This window comes from Raphanus sativus, chromosome 1 (assembly GCF_000801105.2).
Source record: "Raphanus sativus cultivar WK10039 chromosome 1, ASM80110v3, whole genome shotgun sequence".
Classification (NCBI taxonomy): domain Eukaryota; kingdom Viridiplantae; phylum Streptophyta; class Magnoliopsida; order Brassicales; family Brassicaceae; genus Raphanus; species Raphanus sativus.
Genome location: NC_079511.1, coordinates 100052 through 111616, shown reverse-complemented (window position 1 = coordinate 111616; position 11565 = coordinate 100052). Strand labels below are relative to the sequence as shown.

Sequence of the window (11565 nt, the reverse complement as noted above, 5' to 3'; positions counted from 1 at the left end):
GCAGTTTTGAGGTCAGTTCTGCAACCTTTTCGACCTGGGTGTTGAAAAGCAACATCATCAAATAATGAACAAGTATTCATCAATAGCATATGATTATTGTTACCTCTTCTTTCAACTTAGCTTCAGCAGTTTTCAATTGTTTTCTACTTCTTCAAAGGTTGGTCTCCAAGACTGACTTCTCAGCAGCCATAGCACTGAGCTTCTTTGATTTCTGATACCATAGTATCCACTTTAGACTTCTCTACTTCAAAGTTGTTCTTGAAGCTTTACAAGCTCACTTTTGTGCTCTGGTATATCTCATTGACTTGGTTATTCTCTTCTGCAAGAGAACTCATCTACAACAGTAAAGAGTGTCAATATATAATAAGATGGTTTATTAATACTTTGATTCTGAGAATGTTTGTCTACCTTTGATCTAATCTTTCTCTTTCAGAAGTAAGCTTGTTTCTAATTCTTTAATGGATGCCTTTGAAGCATGAAGCTCTTTTGCTGCTTGGTCTTTCTCAGCTTCTAAAGCAGAGAACATCGCTTGAAAAATCGCTGGTCTCTGACCCATGACGGCTAGTTCCTGGTTCAGCTTTAAGTTACCTCAGCCAATGATCCATTTTCTTTCTCAAAGCTCTTTGATTGTATCTTCAAAAGTCTTGAGCTCAACAGAGACTCTTCAAGCTTCATTTCTAGTATTAGCAACTTCAGTGCTTCTGAATCTCCCTTCTATGTTCCTTGAGCAGGTCTTCTTGGGCTTTCAACTTGCAAGCATGTCTTTAGCTTCTATGTCTCTCAGTTCAAACCTTTTGGCTGCTTCTTCAGTCTGTCTTGTCGCGGTTTCCTTCTCTGCATTTAGATCTTGAATCTTGATCTTGAGCTGGTTGTTTGTATCTGCTAGTAGCCTCGTTCTCCAGGAAGACTGATCAAGATCTTTTTCAAAGAAAACGAGTGAGCAGATGCTACAGCCAATTTCTCTTCAATATAATCTTAGTTTCTCAGCCAATGACTTGGCCTCTGCATCTCTGGTTCTGAGTTCCTCCATTGCCTTTTGGATACTAAGCTCTGAGTGTTTTTGCATAGCTTCAAGCTCTCTGCTTCTGTGGTAACTTCTTCTATTTCCCTTGCTTGCTTCACAAGTCTCTCTTCAGACTCAGTTATTTCACACACTATATCCATTCAATGTTTCCTCTAACGCTTTCTTCTCGCCTATGGCTACACTTAAAGCAGCTTCAAGGCTAGAGTTTTTCACTTGGAATGCTTCTAGGTCTTTTAGTTTTTCCTCTGCTATCCTCTAGTTTTGACTGAGATGTTTGAAGCAAACCTTGTAGCTCAAGGCAGCGCTGAGTACTCACGTTTCCAAGATCTTCATTGCTCTGCACCTCTCTGCAAAGCTGTCCTCAGATCTCTTCCCAAGCTCTGAGATTCTCGCTGATGATTGGTCAGAGATGATCCAGCTTAGTTACCTTCTCTTGGTACTCCTGCATCTTTCTAGCCGAATCTTTCTCCTCCTCTTCAGCCACTATCAAAGCAGATTTTAGCTGAGAGACTTCAGAAGATAAGCTTCCATAGATTTCAACTTCTGCTCAAGGTCAGAGTTGTTGGATAAAGCTGAGACAGAAGAGCATCCGTTTTGGAGATTTTTTCATCTGAAATCTTTAGTTTCTCTTCAAGTTCATCGCAGTTCTCTTTCTTTTCAGCTGCAATGCGAGTGATCTCAGCTACAGATGTTTCAAGAATCTCTTTCTCTTGCAACACGTTGGTCAACTCTCATAGCACTTCTGATTTTTCCTTCTTGGTCTTTTGACAAGGCAACGAGCAATTCTTCTCTTTGAGTTCTTCCCTTAGCTTCAGATTAATGCTTTCCTGTTCAGAGACTTAAGAGCCATTGACTCTGCTTCCAACCGAGGCTCAGAAGCTTCTCCTTCTTCTCTAATTCTCTTTGTGGACTGCTTGAGTATCTTTCAAGTGGAACTTTTTTCTCTGCTTTCTCATCACCCCTTAGTGTTGTTGATTCCTTCTTTCTCAACTTTTATGAATCCACCATCAAATTGCAGTATCCTCTTCTTCTTGCTGCATAGCTTTATCTTCCTTTGTCATTTCTTTGTTCACCTCCTGTAATAAACCGTCACAATACTTAATCTCCTACAAGAACTAACAAAAAGGGTTGATAGATGTGATCCTACTTAAAAAAATCTTTCTTGCCATATCTTTAATCCTACTTAAAGTGGATGATATAAGAAACAATTTTCCTTGAGTTTTAGTTAGGAGTGAACTTGTACTTGAATTGTTGAGACTTTCAAGTAAATGTTCAATGCAAAAAAAAAAAAGAAACATTCGAGTTAAAAAAAAAAACTCACAAATATGGTGAGAGAACAGAACATTATACCTTAGCAGAAACATCGACCGTGTTTAGATCTTCAGGTGCACCTTTAACTACAGGAACCTCAGAACTCACTTTTGTTTCTTGGTCCATCAAGCAATTTCTGTAACTTTTGTTCTGCAACCAATGAAAGTTAGGGCTTTGAGATGGTATATTTTTGCATGAGCGAGATGTCAAACGTCTATGTTTTTTTTTTTAAAATGTGTCAAACATCAATATTTAAGCCATGTTTTTTAGAGTGTTTTGTTTCTTGTATCTTCCACGCAACTTTAACCTTGATCATTTTTGTTGTGTAATCAAGTTCATTTGAACATTCCAACCGCAAAAGTTCAAGAAAAAGAAAGTGCTAACTTGTAAGAAAGAGAAACCAAAAGTCGTACAAATTAGATTAAAAATAACAGAGGTGATAGGATCATCTCTTTTGGATTTAAAATAAAAGAGGTGATACGATCATCTCTTTGTGACCGGTGAGATGCATGCATCATTTATTGTTACATTCCATTATCAAAAAGATATTCAATTCTATATGGTAGTAGATTCATTGTTATTATTAATATTTTGACTGAAAAGATTTATTATTGCCAGCAACATTCTTTTAAATATTGTAAAAGAATATAACAAAAAAAGATAGATCTACAAATGAGGGTCAACGCCCGTATCACAACGAGTTTAACCTAGATTGAGACCTTGTGAATTGTGATCATGCAAATTACAATGTGATCAAACCATTAAGCAAAGACATATTCAACTACGTGATCATTGTGTCTCGTCTGACAAAGGATAACAAGTTAACAACGGCTTTTATCAATCAATAAAGAAAGAAAAGCAACATAATTATTATAAATTGACAAATATTTTATAGATTTGCACTGAATAGGTTGTGCTCAGGGTGTAATCAAGAAAGTCTACTCCTCAATAAATAAAAGACATTAAATGGCCCAGACTGAAAAAAAAGACATTAAATGGCCACAAAACTAGTAGTTTTCTCTTTTGAAAGGTTCTGAAAATATAATATTTTAGATAAGAAAGTGTATATTTAACAAATAGATAGGAAAAAAAATCAAAAGAGAAAACGCTAAATTTTAGTATTAAAGCTAATGATAGTTGAAGACGAATAGAATTTGGAAATTTTATTAAATTTAACAAAATAAATAATCAGAAAACCATTGACAATAAATAATTTAAAAAAAAAAGAAAAAATCGTAAGCAATAGCGACGACCAGATGCAGAGTGACACAAGTATATTAATTTAACAAGAAAAGGAAGTCTTGAAAGAAGAATTGTTCCAGAACTACACTTTTAAAATATTATTATTAATTGGAAAAAAATCTGATTCAAGACTATCAAACTTTGTTTGAAATTCTGTCAAATATGGTTACACAACAAAAATGATCAAGGTTAAAGTTGCGTGGAAGATACTACAACGTCTCATTAAAGTTTTGATATATGTATTAAATCAGACTAAACCGGGTTAACCAAAGAATGTTCGATGGAATTAAGAAACTGTAATCATTAATCTAGTTTTCCAGACGTTATATTTCTACTGATACATACATCTCCTGAAAGTTACTAGTAGAAGATGATCGATCCATCGAGTGATTGTAATCCAAAGTCGAATCATATAGCGATCGCTTTCAGATATAGTTTTTGAGTTTCAAGTAAATCGAAAACAAAGAGACGACTTGGAGCGATCACAATTCCAATATGAACGAAAATCACTTCAAGGGAATGAGAGGAACGAAGCACACATCATAACATTATTAGCTAATCCTTCTAAGAGTATATAAATTAAAGGTATATCGATACCTATAGATCGATCAAATCCAGAGAAAGAAAAAGATCAAACCAAAGATACAAATAACCTTTAGCAAAAAAAGAAAAGATACAAATAACCAAAGAAAAATGATGGAGACGCTTACTTGAACGTTGAAACTGCTTTAGTCAGTTTTTACTTTGTTGGATTTTATCTTTGATTTTTATCGCAAATGCATAGGAGAAGAAGAAGACGAAGAGATGTCAATGGAAGACGAAGAGAAGTCTTTGTGTTTATAAAGTGGACATCAACTCTTTTGTATTTTGAAAGGCAACTCCGGCGGATGTATTGTCTTAAATTCCTATTATACCCTTTCTTTTAGTTTTCCCGGTTTGAGCGTTGGATTCAATAAACTTATATGCTTCATGGTTAATTATTACATAATCAGTATCATTCTAAACCAATTTTTTTGTATTGCTTTTTGTGTGTTTTAGCTTGAAAACCATCATGAGATTTTTTCTTCTATAAAAAATTGGGAGAGGTTATATGAGTCAATTGGGAAGAACATATGAGATATGGTGGCTAAAAATGCTGCCATGGAGAGGCCCATATCAGTATGGAGAACCAAATAGAGGGAACATCAACAAAGCTCCTAAATCAATTAAAAAAAACTCTAGTGTTATCTGTCAAACAACAACCATAAAATTTAAAGATGTGAAGTTAAAGTTAGAAAATATAACTTAGATAGCCTTATCCTAGTTACCATAAGGTTCAACAAAATATATAGTCAAACATAAATTAATGAATTTTTAAATGTGTACCCAACTTCCAAATAATGAAGTTTGTTGAATGTGTGCATATCTAGGTTTGAAGTTTTTATGTAAACTAGTATAACAACAATTTAAAGTCGAACAGAAGTAAATCCCTCATAAATGATAATCACAAACAGATGAAAAAATTCATTTTTGGTTACTTATATTTTATACTAGTATATAGTATAATCACTTTACATTTGATAGAAGTAGTTAACATAGACAATTGAGATCGCCGAAATAAAATAATGAGTACAGTATATATCTTTTCTAGTGTTTTCTTGTAGAAATCATGAGACTTTGGTAGGTCGATTGAGATAGTTTAATACTTTATAAAAGCAAAGATCAGAAATGGGTAATTTGCAAGGCATTCCAACAAATTCTTACCCTTCATGCTATTTCATGTGTTCCCTTGTCTATTTTATGCGTTCTCCTATCAGAAAAAAAGGAATTCCTTCACCATTTCCCTCTCAGAACCGTAAACACGACTAACCAAAAAAAAACCCAAATTGTTTCCAAATATTTCCAAAATATCATTTATGCCGAAAATGAAATATCGATGCATTCTACTAACTTTATCCATAGTCATTGCCATCATAGCCATTTTAGCATCCAAAACTCTGTTTAGCACACATCCTAGAGTCTTTATACACAATCCTTTTGATATTTTACATGGTATTAAAGCAGTATCATATTCAGGTTTAACATCCTGCAGCAACCACCATTATCATCATTACTGTCACAAACCATCTTAGAGTAAAAAGAAAGTTTCAATATGCGACGATTTCCCCAAAAATATACCTCCACCGGACACGGGACACCGACACGACTTCCTATCGCTGCGTGGATAAGAGCGGCTGCTGCAATTTCACGACGGTGCAATCAGCCGTGGACGGAATCAAAAACTTTAGTCAGAAAAGGAACGTCATTTGGATAAACTCCGGCATGTACGTAACCATATATTTTTGCGAGTGTTTTTATAACAACCATATCTAATTATTAAGGTCTAATAAAAATACTATACCTAAAGTAAATACATATATACTTAATTGTGTGGCAGTGAAAAAGTGGTTTCATGGCATGGAGGCCCTACTCACGTGTCATCTTCGTTTCCACTTTTCATGGCCGATGTTATCGCGCCAGAAGGCTGGAACAACTTCAACGATCCATCTAGGGACGCGTAAGCACAGGGTCGGCTCAAAGTATCTGTGGGCCCTTGGACAAAAGAAAATATTTAATTTTTTTTACATGTATTTTTGGACAACTTAATTTTTTGGACCCTTATCTTTAACAATTTTTTAAAAAATTATACCTTCTTTTTAACATTATTTTTTTCAAAAAGTGTTTGGGCCCTAGGGCCCACGCCCCTCTGCCCCATACCTTAAGCCAGCCCTGCGTAAGCATATCAAACACTACAAAAAAAAACCTTTCCATATATTTTTGTTTATATTAAAGAGGTAGGTTAGTAGTAATAATCAGAAATATGTTTATGTTTTGTGTCTAGGACAAATCAGAGCCGTGCTTACCCCTTGTCGAGAAAGGCAATGGCCTTAGGCCCCATAATTTTTAGTTAATATTTAGGGCCCCATTTTATATATAAAATGCATTAGTTAGTGGTATATATGTTTATGGCCTGATCGTGTAGCTCATTTGGTTTGTGGGCTGTGCTCCACCTCATGGGTTTCATGGCAGAGAATAGAGAGAGATAGAAAGTGTTATATATGTTTACATACATACTGTACATAAAGAGTTTTTTTGGTCAAAAAAACATAAAGAGTTTGATTGTATATATCTTTTTTTCTAGATTTTAGTTTGGATTCTTTTTTTTGGATTTCAATTATAAGCATAGTCATTATATTTACCATTTTAGTTTTCTGTGAACATACCGAAATCTTATATGAAGAGATCATCTGAGGAAAAAAATGCCTTAAATGTTGTAGAAAGAAAAAAATTGCCTTAGGCCCCTGAAAACGTTCGCACGGCACTGAGGACACTATTTTATGGAGAGTATAATTGTTCGGGTCCAGGGTAAAAATCTCATTTCTAATAACCCCATTAATCATGGTCTAATATTTGGGAGAGGGCACAGTATGTTCAGAAGCTTAACGAGACTGAAGTTGCTCAACTCATTAACACGCCTTTTATTGATGGAGACCAGTGGTTACAGTTTTCCGATATTTAAATTAAACCAATAAATTAACAAAAATGTAATTTTAATTAAAGAATCGACAAAGTACAGTTGGTTCTTATTTCATAGATTTCATGATTTGAGTTTGGAAGAATGCTGCCAAAAATGATTTTAACTTCTTATATTTTTTCAATATAATAAATCAATCTTTTGTTTAACTGATTTTTTCATATTAAAGACATGAAGAAAATAAAAGATACAAGCTTAAGAGGCCTTAGTTTGTTTTTAGTCCAGCCCAATGACAGAATCTCATATCAATAATCCTAGTTTAGCTTAAGCCCAAATAAAAAAAAGAGGAGTTACGGAGAAACCAAAGAGTATATTAGTGTTTGTGGAAACTAACGCAGTCTTCAGTCACTAATTCAAGTTTCAGTGTGTTTGTTTGGGTTTTATGGAGTCAAGTTCGTAGGTAGAATATTTTAATGCTGATTATTGTGAATTGAATTCTTGCAGTAGGTAGATTTGTTTCATGTTCTTATTATACTGTGTGCATTTTTATGGTATTGGCGTAACAGAGTTTCTAAAGACTTACTTTCTTGTTGGATGCTGCAATGACGACACTTCTCAAAAGTTCAAGGGAAAGACTGTCATATAACATACGAAATATGTTAGTCAAAAGAATGTTAAGGACATAATTAACTTATCATATTGGGCGTAAGATTAATTGATGTTAAGAAATATTCTTCATATACTATCTTACAACAAAGCCAAATAGTATAAATGAAGTTGAATAGGAACATAATAGGTACAAAAACTGTGTTCACGCCAATACCAAGACCAATAAGGAATCTGCCACATAAGATCGATCTCATTCAAGGAGTGATCAGCTTGTGCACTGAAAAACAAGACAAAGCCTTGTTATTCTGATTCATCCAAAAAAAATCCTGGTTGCATACAACTTAAAACATCAAGGAATGTTAGCAACATCACGAAATCAAGATTCACCTCAGAAATTACCTCATAAGAGCACCAGGAAAAGAGACTTAAGAGTTAATATGAGGTTGAAGAAACTTTAGGAGAAGGTTAAAGATCAACAAGAGAAATTTGGAGGGAAAGGTTTGTATTTTCTGTGTTACAAAAAAAAGGTTTGTATTTTCTCACCTTTCTTAGTTTGATTAATATCCTAAGGCCGTTGTTATGAGTGTTAGTTCTTGTGACAACATCAAGGGATATATATGTGCTACCGTGTGTGAGAGTTTGCTGTGATTCTTGTCTTTCAATATGGCATACTAAGTGGTGGAGAGTTTTTTTTTTTTTAACACAAAGTGGTTGGAGTGTCTATCTGTAGAATTATGTAGCATGTGTGGTTAAGTCCACGCATGTAAATTGTATTATTTCTTGTGGTGGTGCTCTTTCTATAAGATATCTGATATCCGTTTTTAATGTTTTGGGTAACGCCACATAGAATTATTAATCTGTCACTCGTTCTTGCTGGCTATCTAGTTTTTGTTTAGAATCAGTTCTAAGTGCTGATTTTTTTTTGAACAAGTTCTAAGTGCTGATATGGTTTGCTAAACAATCTTTCAGATCCAAACCGTTAAAATGTTCCGTAATGAGTCGGTGGAGAATGCAGATCGTTGGGTAGCTAGGTCCCTTAAAATGTTTAAAGAAGGCTGCCATAAAATGGTGAAATTAAACTTTGTATACACTTAAGTAAACCTAATTGAATCCACTATTTTATCCTTTTCGTGATTTTCATTTCCGATTAATCTGTCAATAAAGAACTTGTATAGATATTAGGGAACTGCCATCAGAGACCGAATCCAAAAGAAGTTAATGCAACAAGAGTCTAGAGAATTGCACGAGCAGGATCAAAACGGTGAGCATAAAGACACAGAGGAAAAGTTCTATGAAGAGTATTCCAAGCATGACATTGCTGACAGCTACGAAGTTCGATGATGGAGGAGAAGAAGAGTTATAAACATTTACTAAGAACTTTAATAATTTGTTTTTTTCTTCAAATTTTGAAGGTCCAAAAAATTTGAAAGCTAACGCTAAAGTTTCACTAGATTATATTCAAATCCGGCCCTGGTTAGAGAAGGTTTTGGATCATCCATGTTTCAAATGGTTCGTGTGTGGCTTGTGACTCTCTGATCACTACGTCATACTAGTTTTTTACGTCATATTAGTTTGTTCATGAGTAGTTATCTCTTTGTAGCTCGCGCAATTGAAAATTCAAATGAAGTATTCGTTTTGCATCTTTTCTCTCTCTCTCTTGTCTCACTCAACGTATGTAATCAACCAATCTACACCAATGTCTATGTGCATAAATAAGCACTTATTATAATTTTCACTCTTTGGCATTTTCTAAAAATTCCAAGTTTATTGAAATTCTTGGTAGTATATGTGAACTTGTCATGTGCATTTGCTACCTATTGCTATTATTGTCCTTTAAAAGATATGTAGACATTTTGAACAAAAGTCGTTGAAACCCAACTTCAAACTTTGAAACTAAGAGCACTAGCATTGGTGAACATCCCCTCTCGATTCCCTATGCTCCAATTATTATTATTGTTATTATTATTATTATTATTATTATTATTATTTTCGTTTAATTTTTTTTTTAAAAAAAGAAATTAATATTGATCTAATTGCGGGTCACCACGTAACGTGGGGCCCGCAGAACGGTGACGATACGGAGTCATCACAGTGAACTTCCATGATACAGGTTCATAATTTTATCTTTATTATATACTCCTTCCGTTTCATATTATAAGTAGTTTTAGCAAAAAAAAAATTGTTTCACAATGTAAGTAGTTTTAACATTTGAAAACAACTTTATATTTATTGAATAGTGTGTGACCAATTAAATAATGTTAGCTATTTTATTATTGGTTGAAATAATACATTAAATGATACTTTTTAACAAATAATTACTATTCTTAATATTAGTGTTTTTAGCTAAAACTACTTATAATTTAGAACAGAGTGAGTATTTTTTTGGGTAAACGTGTGAACTTCTCCACTGAACTTTTTATGCAGATGCCTAATACAAAATAATGCAAGTTTTTAATGAAGGACTATTGACTATATCAAAAAGAAAAGTCAAATTGATTCTTTGTGTGGCCCATACAATAATCATCCAACCGCTTTCTTTACATAGGGTTGGTTGGGCGTTCATATACGCAATTCTTCTGGTCTAGCATATAGATTCGAGTTTGAATGGTTGAGCACTATGACATAAAGTTTTCTTAATACTCATTCGGTGTATTCGTTAATTCTTGGTATCCCAGATAGGCGCTTAATTAAGATGAATCAAATGCATGCAATTGCAAGTACTAAAATTAGACATAAAGTATATAGCAAATATCTTCAAATTACGAGGGTTCACTGATATTTTTGTATATAAAACTTTTGGTTTATTTCATTAATTTTAATTGTGTTGTCATATTCCACATAAATCCCAACCGCTTAAAAATACAAAATAAATAATGGTCACGTCAGAAACTAGGTAGAGGATCGTCTTCGTAGAGTTGATTATTGTGATTTTTTTTTTTTTCCATCTGAAAAAATTCATTCACTGAAGATTACAACCATTGATACAAACTAAAGCCTACAGAACAGGCAACTAGAACCCATTCAGGGTAACTTATATGAATAAGGAACAAGGACACATCCATTGCTACAAAGGAAAATTCTAAATCCTCCATGATAATAGTACTGTAAACTTGCCATAGCCTCTGAACGAGATTTATCTTTGTTGCCCTCGGCCCATCGAACGATAACATCAACCTCTACAACACCGAGAGCACACCTCTCCAAGCCAACGAAACCAGACTTTAAAACCCGGCAAGATAGTTCCACTTTAGGACCACATATTCTTCCGGATACGGGGGCAACACAACTTCCGGAACGATTATTGTGATTTAACTCTCTCTTTTTATTTGATTTTGATTTAACTCTCTCAAGACAACGTAATGTCGGTGTTAGAGGAAGTCTTTCGTGATGTGAAAGTGTGAAACCAAGCAATGCACCGAAGAATCAAAGCCATTTTGTTTTTTCTTCAAGAATCAATCTCATTCGGAGTGGTGTGTGGACCATTTCGCAACTCAAATTTGTAATTAATGAAAGGGGTTTTTGTTCCCTTCGTACTTCAGTATTCTTTATAAATGAATACAAAAAATATTTCAAGAAAATCGGTTGCTTGTATATATATTTACATTCCAAAGAGTTAAACAAGAAATTACCTTGTTGTGTCATTGGCCAGAAAATAATCATCTTGGCAAGTATATATGTTAAAAGAAATTTTTAAAAAATCTGAGTCAAAATAAATAATCAATTTGAAGCTGAAATAAAAATGGAAAAGTAGTGAGTGGATATTATTGTTTTCATTGGTAGGAAATGTCCCTCAAGTCAAATCAATACTTTTTCTTTCTTTGTAAAAGTTTAGCATATTAGCAGAGATCCACATGTAAAATATTCACACTGAGGCAGACGCAAATGG

At 33.9% G+C, this 11565-nt stretch overlaps 2 long non-coding RNA genes and 1 pseudogene across 3 annotated transcripts; all 3 read right to left on the bottom strand.

Annotated features, from left to right (window-relative positions):
* Positions 1–415: 415 nt before the first annotated feature.
* LOC130512635 (uncharacterized) lies at positions 416–1874 on the bottom strand (annotated as a pseudogene).
* Positions 1875–2008: 134 nt separating this feature from the next.
* LOC130507329 (uncharacterized) lies at positions 2009–4446 on the bottom strand. The gene is made up of 3 exons (XR_008942293.1): positions 4288–4446; positions 2375–2485; positions 2009–2100 (listed from the first exon to the last, which is right to left on the bottom strand). It is a non-coding gene; the product is annotated as an uncharacterized LOC130507329 (long non-coding RNA).
* A 1058-nt stretch (positions 4447–5504) lies between these two features.
* On the bottom strand, positions 5505–8367 carry LOC130497770 (uncharacterized). Of its 2 annotated transcripts, XR_008936757.1 has the most exons (4): positions 8079–8367; positions 7894–7956; positions 6246–7705; positions 5505–6139 (listed from the first exon to the last, which is right to left on the bottom strand). It is a non-coding gene; the product is annotated as an uncharacterized LOC130497770 (long non-coding RNA). The 2 variants fall into 2 exon arrangements; XR_008936752.1 differs by having other exon boundaries at positions 6246–7956.
* Positions 8368–11565: the final 3198 nt, after the last annotated feature.